The 12,557-nt window shown below is 42.6% G+C and overlaps 1 protein-coding gene across 3 annotated transcripts in view; it reads left to right on the forward strand.

The window, feature by feature from the left end:
- The first annotated feature begins 7,365 nt into the window (after positions 1–7,365).
- Positions 7,366–12,557, forward strand: part of col8a2 (collagen, type VIII, alpha 2) — a 58,239-nt gene continuing 53,047 nt past the window's right edge. For all 3 annotated transcript variants that reach the window (XM_064347648.1, XM_064347649.1, XM_064347650.1), the window contains exon 1: positions 7,366–7,910. The gene's annotated coding sequence lies outside the window, so the exon portion shown is untranslated. The remainder of the gene's footprint in view (positions 7,911–12,557) is intronic.

The following is a 12,557-nucleotide window of genomic DNA, read 5'->3' on the forward strand; positions in this document are numbered from 1 at the left end:
CTCCTAGTGGACAGCGTCGGCCCTGCATGCAGGCGGGGTAGCAGCTGAAGCTCATTCCAGTTAGCTCAGCTGCTACCCATTGCCTAATCATTGGGCCTCATAAAAAGGCCATGCTCCCAGGCCGAAGAGCTTTTTCCTCAGAACTGCTGTGTTTTGTGGCTTTTTTGTTGTGGACTTTCTACTTTGTTTGGACTGTGGCATTTTTGTTTCTTGGTTTCTCACTCATTACACAAGAGTATTTTTGCTATTTTTGTTCTGGTTTAATAAACAGCAATCAGCCAATTAATATATATTTTTTGCATTGCTTCTGGTCATCGCCTTCCCCCATATATACAGCATATGCAGCAGGGTAGAAGACACTGTGTCCATTCTTCATTTTAACTGACAGCATACTCCATAGTTCATTCACACCTGGACTGTGGGATTGTGCCCCACACCACATCAGGGACCTGAACCTGTGACCACCTTCCCATACAAGGCTTTGAGGATGTGCCTCTGTATCCGCTCTGTGATGGGTTGGAAACAGCTGTGCAGGGATTGGTTTCTGTGAGGAAGACATTCACACAGCCACTGGAAACCAGGTGGGACGGCAGAAAGGATGTATGGGGTGGAGGGGAGTGGCAATGGAGGTGGTATACACAAGTAGGGTCACTTTAGGCCCCACTGGGGTTTCAGGCAGGTCAATGAAGGACAAACAATCCCTGAATAGGGCAGTAAGGTCACAAGGTAAAACAACTAAACTGCAAAGCCATAAAGTGACACACTGCTGTGGTGTAAATGGCGTCAAAATCACTGCTGCAGCGTAAATGGTTTAAATTTGCTTGGGAACAAGCCTGGGCAAAGTGTAAACAGCTTGAACTGAGTACAGAAAGGAGATATTTGAGGTTTATATCATGTCATTCTTAACAGTTGACTTGTTGACGGTTGACATGGAAGCAGGTGTGTTGATCTTGTAGGTTTTGTACAGTTTTGCCCCCAGCACCAAAGAACATGTTGAAAGGTGACCGTATGACAGATTTATCTCAAGTGGTTTTTACAGGTTTACTTCCATTTGATTTTCCTAGTGTGAAATGAATTTAATCACATTAGCAACTTTTTCTGTCTTAGAACTAATTAAATAATAAAAAATTATAAAATATTAGCTTTCCTAAATGTAACCATATACTGAGACAAAGTGTATAGATTAGTATCCATTTATAAGTATTGGGATTGTTTTTTTTCCTGATTGTTAGGAATGTTGGTTTGTGCTTCCCATGCAAAAGCTTGTTTCTGTGTGTGGGGAATGCAAGTTTTTTTTATTCTTTCTTTTTCAGTGTGCACTGCATGCTTTTTTAAATTATGCATATTTATTCAGTACAAAGAAAGTCTTAGTTTTCGCCTCCTAAAAAATGGGTTTCTGTAAGTTTTACCATTTTTAGTCTATGAGCAGACCTGGGATTGTGCCTTATTTGCCATATTAGAAATGTTATGTCCTTGCCATTTCTGGCTTTTTATTTATTTTATTTTTTTCTCTCACTTTAATCTAACAACTGTTTGGGTTTCAGGTTTTGTCGTTGCCCCTGCTGTCAAGGAAATTGCCCTCTTGCTTGTTAGTTTTGAAACGGAAACCAATTATGGAAAAGATACACAAAACTACACAAAAAATCCCCTCTCTTTTCCCCTTCCCACTTGCTTTCTAAATCACCTTTTCCTTTGTTTTTTTTTGTTTGTTTTTTTTTAAGTAGGACAAGCTCTGTCAAAAAAGGGGTTAATTCCTCCAGTTTTATCGTTTCAACATAATAAACAGTAAAAGGACCCTTATCAGGCTTGTGCAGCCATTTTTGTGAACGATAGCCTGCTGGAAAAATTTATAGGTAGACAGGTTATTTTCTTAGCGAAACAATTGAGCATGACTCGGCGGTTATTGGTCATCAAGCCTCAACAGAACTTTCTGTTTACGGTGGGCCAGTTGAGAGCTGGGAGGGAGATGCATAGCACCGAAAGTAGAGATAATGGAAGCTGTCAATACACTGCACTCACTTTCTCTCCTGCTCCCTCCCCTTCTCTCCGTGCAATGAATATTATGTGATGTACGTACAATACAGCCCCTAGTTTATTTACCCCTTCTGTTTCTGTGTGTTTATTTTATTTCATCTGTAGAAATCTGTTTCCCCTCTGATCGCCCAGAACAAGTCCCGATTTGGAATCCACATGGAGAATGGAGACCGATACTGTATGCCACCTTCTGGAAACAATTACGATGTAATAATCTCCACATTCTTTCATCCCTCCATTTTGGCTGATTAAAATTGTGCTGGTACACAAAGCCACCAGCCCTCTCTCTTTTTTACCCCACTTAAAAAAAAAAATTTAGTAGTGGATTCATAGTTAGTGGTAACGCTGTAGTTATGGTCAAGACCATTTGACAGAATTATTCCATATTGCAGACAAGACCTACATTTTTAGGTTATAGTGAGTTGCCAAAACCATTAAAGGAGAGAAATTCTTTTTAAATTCTTTTTTTTATCTTTTTTTATCCCCCCCCCCCCCCCTTAACAAACTTATTACATATTTGGTGGCACTACTATGCATGAGACATTATTATAGTGTTATTTCAGGATTTTAAATACATTTTCTACATATGATGCTTTGATCATCAATATATTGTTGATAGGGAAGTAAATGTTAATTTTCAGCATAACCAATGTACAATGCCAAACCTTTTCCAACTTCACATTAAAGTACAGTCAAGTTTCTGTAGTCAATCATTTCCTGTCTTTTTTCTTCTTTTTTTCCAACGGAACCAGCCACCTGAAAGCCATGCATACCACTCATAGTTTGGAGCTGGGGATCTCATAGTGTATCCTTTTCTCTCTCAAGTCTGTTCTGGGATATATCTCAGCCCTTTCACAATTCCCTCCATTTCCCTTCAAGTTTTCCTACAAATTGTGTGCTTGCTTTTATTGTTTATTTTTTTCATTATGTGTTAAAATGTTATTTTTCTGTTCTCTCCTTTCTGTCTGCTTTGGTACTACAGGGAGGTGTAATCAGCCAAACAAAAGTTAAATTTATCTTTGTCTCCTTATCTAAATTGGACAATATACCCTGGAGAAAGTGCTATTTACTTTTTTTTATTGATTTGGTCAATGTAATAATTACCTCCAAAACAGGGGCAGAAGTACAACATGGTTCAGAGAGGCCAAGAGATCAGGCCAGAGCTTCACTCTCTCCCTGCTCAGTCATGCCAGTGACACCCTTGGCAGGTCCCCCATGCTTGCAGAAAGGAATTTGTTCTCTGAAATTTTATATCAATTTCACTAGCTGCCCAGAGTTTACCATGCGTCCCCCTCCCCTACATCCCCCGCCCAAACAACGCCCCCTGTACACATGCCAGACATTCCTGTGTAAGGTTGCAGCAGACTAGAGAAAAGAGATGTGCTAGATCACCTGAATAAAGCAGTCTATTGAAGGCCAAACAGAGAGAGGAGAACTGCAGAGAGAGAGAGAGCAGAGCTCAGTGAGAAACACCTGTCCTCAAATGACCCTTGACCTCCAAGCTCTACCCCTCTTTCATTCAACCAGACATTGCAGATGGCTTATGCTACATCTATTCACAATCCAAGGTGCCAGTCACAATACTGCCCAGAAAACTTACTTCTGCTGAACAGACGATCCCATGGGAGAAAGTGAAGTGTGTGTGAGAGAGTGAGGACAGAGTGAGAGTGAGAACAAGATGCTCATCCACCTCACTCCTGCAGAAAGGGAGGCAGTTAACATACGAGCGTGAAGATTTGACAGAATGTGTGAATCGCTACAGTGGGCTTTAGCATTTTGGACTGAGAGTGCCTCTAGTGGCCTGGCAGAATTTGGGAACACTTTCATCTCTCCCTTTCTGGGGCTGGGACAGTCCCTTTTTACACTGTTCCAACAGTGGCACATGTACAAAGCACAAGGGCTCTTTATCCCAGTTCTGCTGTTGCCATGGGGACAGGGTGGGGTGCCACATGCTGCAGGTGTCCCAGCCTATTTTCAGCATTCTACACGTATGAAGAAAAAATAAATAAGTTGGGTGTAATGCAGTGACAAACTGTCAGTTTATAAGCTGCTGTTGTTTATTTATATATTTGCTCACGTTGCCGTTATAAGTCGGCGGACATGGAACCAGACGTTTTCGAAGGCGTGTGAAAAACCTGTTTCACCCAATTAAAAAAAAAGTTGGAATAAGAGTGGATGTGTGGAAGAAAAAGGTGGCAGGGTCTAGAGAGCCTCGCCCCCTGGAGACAAATGGCCTTTGAAAGAGACCTATTGGAACACCCTTCCTGTGCTGACAACGTACTTCATTTCGTTGAAAACCACGGAAACACTCTGGTTCTGCCCAGATTGTCAACGGGAGGCATGATTCATGAGCAACACCCTGGAACCCTGTTGATGACATAATCAGCCCTGGCGACACTCCTCCACCCTTAATGTTGTAAATGAATGAATGAATTTAGTACATTCGAAAACACACTATAGCTGGTAAAGGAATGTTTGTTTTTCCTTCCATAGGTGAATTTCAATTCATAATTCATCAATCCATGATGATTGTAGCTAACTTAAAGAAATAAACAATATGTAGACAGTCTATGTACAAACCCTAGATAATAGTCTATCAAACTCACACAGATAAATCCTCCCTTATTTGAACTATAATTAGGTTTATTTTGTGCTCTGCTGCCCCCCCTCCCCCCCAAGAGAAAGTAACGACCAAATTGTGTACCATTGGGAGTTTCAGTGTCTTAAAATATATTTAAATTTGATTAAACTACATGACCTATTACGTGAGGTGTGAGCTATAAAGGTTCTTTTTATTCAGAAGTAGGGTTACCAATGGCCTAAATGTTTTAAGTTTTATAAATGCAGATAATTGCATGCATTAATTTTGGAGTACAAAACATGTTTTTCTCTTCTTTCTAATGAAGTCCACCAAGGACCAGGCATCTTTGTAATAAACTGCTTTTAAATACATAACAGTTTAAATTTATTTTTGCCTCTTGCTATTGGATTTTTATATATTTTTATATTTATCATCATAAAATGGAATAAATCAACACTACAGGATTGCACATATACATGGATACCAAGTCCATGTTGCTACCATCACTATGCCCGAGTGTCATGCCTATGAAAAAATGCACAGAACTATGCCATTATATGCTTTACCACATTGTCCTTTAAATCTGGGTCTGTTTTGCTTTTCCTTTACCTTTAAATTATGTTCATATCAACTGGCAATCTCTGTGATGCTGGTCTGAAGGAGAAGAGTGCCAGGTCAGATTAAAATGGTAGAAGAAACATACATTTAAAAATCCCTTTAAATGCTAACCTGATGATGTTTTTTTCAAAGACCTAGGCCCATGGCAAAAAGTAGTCTTTACTGAGACACACCTTCACAATGGAACAGTCCACTTTGGCATGAAACAGATGAAAAGTTTAGTTTGACGCTAGTTTTTAATCACAGTAAATCGATGACAGCCTTTTTATTTTTCTGAATAAATGGGTCTGGATTTCAGAAACAAAAAAGCAAAATGGTTTGTTAAAAGGAATGGGAGAGATGATGGGGACATACTAAACTATTGAACATGATTGGATTAAACAAGTCCCTCCCCCAACTCCACTCTTTGCCCGTAAGAAACCAATCATAATTTCAAATAGTTTTGTTTTCCATTCCCCCTCCCTCTCTGTTCAAAATCTAACTGGCAATTAATCAGATCTACAAATCTGCCAGGTTTGCATCCCTATAGATCTGGTCGTGCTAGTAGGGCTTTTCTTTCTTTGGTCTGAGACAAGGCTATTTTATGGTCTAATAGCTGACCACAGGGGCACATAAACATTGCTGCAGTCCCTCTCAGTAAGATTGCCCCAATACGCACACTAAAATTAGTCAGATAAGACGATATTAGCTTGAGTTAGAGCCATGTGTATGGACTAGATTGAAAACCAGACTGCACTAGGGCTTCCATACACAGTAGGCTACTTTGCTTAGCATTGAACTTCCAGACTTATTTGGTTGAATGTGTGGTAAATTGTGCATGAAGGTGGGGGTTGGTGGTGGTGGTGCAGCTCTCAACTTGGTCTATTTTTAGGATGAGGGTTAGGGACTGTACAGTATATCAGATTTTAAGATTGCATCCCCCTCCCCCTCCTGCACAGCTCATTACCCAAAGTAGTGACAGTATTTAATGACTCGATAAAGGCTTTCGATTCCAAATGTCTCCCTCTTTGTTTGAGTCCTTGACAATGATAATGTACAGGGAATTTAGGAAGCATCGTGGCAGCCTTTTACACTGGCATTTGCAGGTTGCTGATGTCAGGTAATGTCAGCAGTATGTGAAGGGCATGAGATTTCATGAACATGTGACCTGGGAAACATTTGACCTGTACTTCAGTCCTTATCTTCAAGGCCTCACTGTAGGGACAGCAGAAATGAGTAGTAAACAGTCAAAGGAACACAACCAATTATACAACTGATGACTGACAGAAGGGTTTGCTGATGTGCATATCAACATCACATTTTTCCTTTTAACACTGAGGTGACCTATATAGGGGTTTGAGGACTTTTAGTACAAGTTCTGCAGTGATACAGACCAGAGTGGTATCTGTTGTCACCTGTATATCTCATGCAACTGTAAAATGAAAATGCTATAAAACCATGGATCACACATTCTGCAGTGATAAAAACTGGTAGAATTCAGATAACTGTAATATAAACAGAGATTCGGATTACCTTGAGGAGATGGCCATCTGCATTATTCCTAGAAGTAAGGATTAGGAAAGAGCAAATAACTCAAACTACTGAGGTATCTCATTGGACCACAATTGACTCCCCCTGATGTAGTACAAAAAGAAAGTAGAATGTGGAATTCCAGCCCTTAGTACAAAGAGATGTGCCATTGTGTGTGTGTGTGTGTGTGTGTGTATGCATGTGCACTGAACATATTATTGAAAATGCCAGATGAGGAATTCTCAGGAAAAGTTAAATCTGCAAGATATTAGCCAACAGTCTTCATGTTTTTCAGGCTCCAGGTTTCTAGGAAAGATTTGTGTGTGTCGTTGTTGTTGTTGTTGTTGTTGTTGTAGGGTGTTGGGAGGTGGGGGCAATCGGGGGTGCAAACAAGAGAAACTTTTAGTAGCCTCCCTTGCTCCCCACCCCAAGCTCCACGCCTCCTCCTACCTAATTCACCATTCCTGGATACACTCGGCTTTTGTTATAAGGGAACCTAAGAAACAATCCTGTCTTGGAACTCATTCAAAAAAGGAGAGCAAGTGAGAGAGGGAGCGGGTGAAAGTGGGGGGGATTAGACCTCAGAGGTGTTTGGCCCCCTGTAAAACCCCCTGTAAAAGAGCCTCTCTCCCACTGGATACCACACATTTGCAGCTCAGCCAAGCTCAGCACCCTGTCTCTCAGACTTTCTCTCTCTCCCTCTCTCTCCCTCTTGCTCTCTGTTTCCCTCTCCCTCTCTCTCCCTCCTACTTTCTGCCTGTGAGTGAGAGAGCTGAGGGATTCAGAAGGTGCGTCTCAAATCTACTTGTAGTCCGCTTGAAGACAGCACTAAAGAACTTATCCCTGCTCAGCAAGAAAAAAAAGAAAAAGCACATGGACTACATTTTAATCCGAGACAAACACAAACAAGCAATGAGCCTTAGTCAGCCCTGAAAAAGAATTAGAACTTTACTTTTCCTTATCCAGATATTGTTTTATTTCTTCTAAATTACAAGGCATTTTTCCTTCTTCTCTGACTGTTTAATTTCTGGAGACATGAAAATCTGAAGGGGAGGAAACAGCGTGGAAGAAACCTGCCTGACAATAATATATATTTCTCCATATATATATATAATATATATATATATATATATATATTATTACATTCATCCTCATTCTGCAGGAGAAGGTAAGAAGTCTGTCAGACTCCTTTTCATTCCTCGCAATGTTCTTTTATTCGTATTCATGCCATTTATATTTTTCCTAATATCACATGTTGCTCTAAGCCAGCAAATACAAGCCAAAGGCAACAGAGACGGGGAAGGAAAAAACAGACGCATTTATATCTCGGTCATGAGACCTGCATAATTCTTGCTGGCATGGTCATTCTAGGTAGGGAATAATTCTTTGGAGATTAAAAACAAAATGCAGCCATTTTGCAGCACTGTTTCTGTCAATCTTTTGTTTTATTTCTTTGAACCGACTGCGGTTCTGTTTCTCGGTCCGTTTGCATCTCGGAGTCTGGTTTGGGGCTTAGCCCCTCGGCTTGTCTCTCCAAGTGGATTCTCTGTCAGCAGAAAGATGGTATTGATTATGCGGCGACGGGTTTGATGCTGCTTTCTGTGCTGGATTCATCGTTTGTTTTATTTTTACGTATAAAGTTCAATTTTAGCAGGTTCTCCGTCTTGCAATGTGGCAAATTCAGCTTGTTCAGGGGCCAACCGAGGTTTGCTTTTAGCTTACGGATCGGGTACAGAGGAGGAAGACACAGAGCTCTTTTGGAGGATAAGGACAAGTGAATTCCTCAGGATAGTTACATAACTCCAGTTACCTATTAGGCAAGTGGGGGATCGCATCTCTAGATCTTTCGGCTGCAGCCAAAACTCTCCTGTCTCTCTCCCCTGAGAGAGCTGTGTTTTAAGCATCCAGCAGGTGCAATCGTCTCTCTATCGTTTGCGAAAAACACATGGTTACTCTTAAGATATCACATCAGGACCTTTTGTCCTCAAGTGCGCTGTCTTCAGAACACAGGGACAATAATACTGCCCCCTTTGCCTGTCCCCTCACCCATTCCTGCAGTTTCAGTTTTTTTTTCTGTTTTTCTGTCTGTGCACAGTCGGGCACATCCATGTATTTATGGCTTTGTCACGAAATGTCATTTCAGAATGTAGCAAGGAGCTAAGAAGCAATAAGTCTCCATGTCAGTGGCGCCTCACACGTGGAGTCACATTTGTTTACTGGGAAAAGGGGAAACATCTGACTGACTGGAAGGACACCGAGAACTTGTTCACTTTGGCCCCCTTTCCCCCCTTCTACAGGCTAGTCATCTACATCCCGTCTCCACAACTGGAGTAACCTACACCCCCCCCACGCACACGAGTGCACATATACACACACAAGCCCCACTCCCACCCAAAGCTAGGCAATGTTGTTGTTCCCTTCATTTTCATATTCCAAGTGGTAAACTAACAATTTTCACCTCATATTGTGTTCCTGAAAGGCAGGATAGGCTTTGCATCGGACAGAGATTTTTTGTGTGGATAACAGCATTCTTGAATACGAGGGTCGCGGAGCAGAATTCAATAATACATTTTTTCTTGTCTGGCCTGAGCGGCAGCCCTCGGCTTCCACAGTCATGAAACAGAGCTCGCCAGGGAAAGAGTAGACTTTCAAAAACATTTGGCACCTGGACACAATTGCTTTGCGGGTAGGGTTTGCGCAAGAATGATCTTGTGTATGGATTTTCACTATGACCTCATTATGCAAGTACCTGAAAATGATTCCGATAATCTAAGATACGCACACACACAGAGGCCAGGGGGAAAACGGTGAGCGCCAAAGAGAGTCAACTCCTCACACGTCTGGGAGGGACACACACAATGTTTGGAAGGGGTCCAGGACACGGGGCGGGATTCTCATGTCGCCACTTAGCTACTTGCCTTAATATCAGCGGAGGGAAAACTGCTGCTGGGAATGTCTGAGACGTCTCTCTCTCTCTCTCTCTCTCTCTCTCTCTCTCTCTCTCTCTCTCTCTCTCCCTCAGCCTCTGTCTCTCTTTGCCTCTCCCTCTGCCGCCCTTTCTCTCCCTCGCTCTCACAGCCCCCCCTCTCTCTCTCTCTCTCTCTCTTTCTCTCAGCCTCTCTCGCTCTCGCTCACAACTCATATCTACTAATTTAGGAAGTCCTGTCACCCAATTATACCCTCTCAAACACACACACTCACACACACTTGCATGCACTCGCCAACCGTTCAAGCTGCGCGCAGAGCCTGCTTCTCTGGCGAGGGGAGATGATAATTGCAAGACCATGCCGTAACCGTCGTTGCTCGCCTCTTCAATGTGTCGTTACCGCGCAGCCTGTTTTTATGGCGCTGGTTGGCCCAGTCCTGCCGCTTCACTTTTTATTGTGTTCTGCTCTGGGCTCCCGGCCGCCGGGGCGACGCTGTTCCCATCCCGACGCAGATCACAGCCCACGTGTGCGCACTCTGGTCATGCCTACTGAGAAACCCCAGAACACCGTGGCTGTTGATTTTGGGAGTGGATTTTCTACCACAGAATCTGGGTTAAAAGCCATAAAGTGCTAGAAAACAGGATTTTTTTTTCTTTTGCCAAGGAGAGAAACCAAGTTTTTGGGCCTGAAGCATGTTGACGTTTGGTCAGACGTGCACACTTGTTAGTGTATCTATTTACTTCAGAGAAGCTGAGATACTGATGTAATGATATCAGACCAGGTCTGTTTACAATAATTCCCTTCTAAAAATTCTAAGACAAAATCTATGATGCTCAATCAGTCAGAGGTCGGACATTTAGAGGTATATCCTCTTTCAGACATTTTAGGAGATAACTGGTGACTTTTCCTGTTGATGAAGGACCCTGCCATCTTCCTCTATGATATCTTCAGTGGTTACAAATCCTGTTGCCATGGGCAACACTCATGTAATCCACAGAAAAATACCATGCACCTAAAACCTTCACTGTAATCTGAAAGAATATTATCACACCAAGCAATGTATCATTCTCTTTCCCATAACTCAATTGTTGCCACAGGTGTACCTGAAAATATGTTCCATTTGTTTGTCTGGCATAGGAGTTTACTTGCTGGGGATAACAGGTCTTAGACAGATGTAGCTTTTTATGGAAATTGCACAATCATTGCACACCTGTCAAACCCCAAGAATGTTTTCACAGGTATTTCTGTCTAAATAAGACATTGCTGTAGTTAAGGTTGTAGGGAACATGCAGCCCTTACATCATGACAGTGGGACTGGACTCCACTGGACTGCTCAGGCATCACCACTTCAGTCCACCAGGGGTCAGAGTTTCAAATGTTGTTAGGTAGCTTAGTTGTCTTTTAAGGCCACACAACAGGCATTGAGTTGCAAGCAGGGTTTAACGTTGAATTGTGGTGATGCATATTGTCAAGTTCAGTTTCACCCCCCACAAATGCTTATTTACTTAATTTCCTCGTTTACTTAATGATTTTTACAAATCATTCTTATCATTTCTGAGGGCAGTTTTCCTCTCATAAAAATGATAGTGAGCCTATACATCTGCGTGTGTGTGTGTATGTGTATGTGTGTGTGTGTGTGTGTGTGTGTGTGTGTGTGTGTGGGAAAGTGTGTGTGTGTGTGTGTGCATTTGTATGTGGATTATTACACTGGTGTGTGTGCCGGTGTCAAGGTGTGTGCACGTGTGTGGGGTGTTTGTCTGTGTTTTCCCTCATAATCTTTTTCAAATAGTGCCTGTACTCGCTAACTGTGGATCTGTTGTTCCTCCGCCTTTTGGTAGCCTACATAATTCTTACATTTGGTGTGTGGCTGAAACAGGAAATGAACAAGAATGCCACTCATTCCCAAGGAAAAGCAAACGCCCCAACTGGCTTACCTTCCAGGAACAGACGCCCTGATCCATAACGCTTTGTTCCTGTTTTTTTTTTTTCATGCAGAGGAAAAATAAATCCAGGAACTTGGTGCTATGAGGCAAAAACATTCAGCGCTGTTGTGCCTGGCCGTCCATCTTGGCTCACACCCACTGTCTGTACCGGCTCTAGCAGCCTTTGGAAAAATAATGCCACAAAATACTTTAGTTGTGTCTATCGGAAACAGCGCATTGGCCCGTGCCGTCATCGCAATCAGCACGCTGCGTTGTTGATGTTGCCGATTAGAATGCGTGTGCCGCACAAAGTTCAGAGAGGGAACATGTTGCCAGGTCTGAATGGCAGCCTGCCCTGCCACATTACAGTCTGGGATGTGCACATTTCTCCACATGGTGACCAGTCCGTGACCAAGAGCTTAGCCCTGTTGAGAAACACGAATGGTGGCTGTGTGAATGGGTGTGGGTTTGTGGGCATGTGTGTGTGGGAGGAGGGGGGAGGGGTTAAGTGTTTGCATGGGTTTGTGTTTGCCTTTTGAATTGGTAGATGTTTGTGTTTGTGTGGCTTTGTTAAGAAGCTCCAGTATTTTGGGTGGTAGAAGGAACCAAGCCAATCTAAAATTACACCACAAACTGACTTCTGTTCTTTTACTGGTCTTAGCAGAGGGGAGGGAAAGAGGAGGGACAGTGAGTATGGTGTCTAAACTAATTGATTGAGCATCTGTCTGGCTGGGCAAATGACCACCTCCATGTTGTTGTTCATCATTACGTCACTAGAGGCACAAGAGGGCAGACATTTTATTTTCACAACCAATGGGAGCTGTGCCTGCTCACAGCTATTTTCCCATACCACCCCCTATATAGTAGCATGTCTGCAGACTGCGGCCAGGCACCTGTGGGAGGAGACAGAAGGGTTTAGGCGGCCAGCACCCGGATGCTCTACAGAGAGATGAAAGGCAGGTGGGT

The sequence above is a fragment of the Anguilla rostrata genome, chromosome 8, assembly GCF_018555375.3.
Source record: "Anguilla rostrata isolate EN2019 chromosome 8, ASM1855537v3, whole genome shotgun sequence".
NCBI classification, from domain to species: domain Eukaryota; kingdom Metazoa; phylum Chordata; class Actinopteri; order Anguilliformes; family Anguillidae; genus Anguilla; species Anguilla rostrata.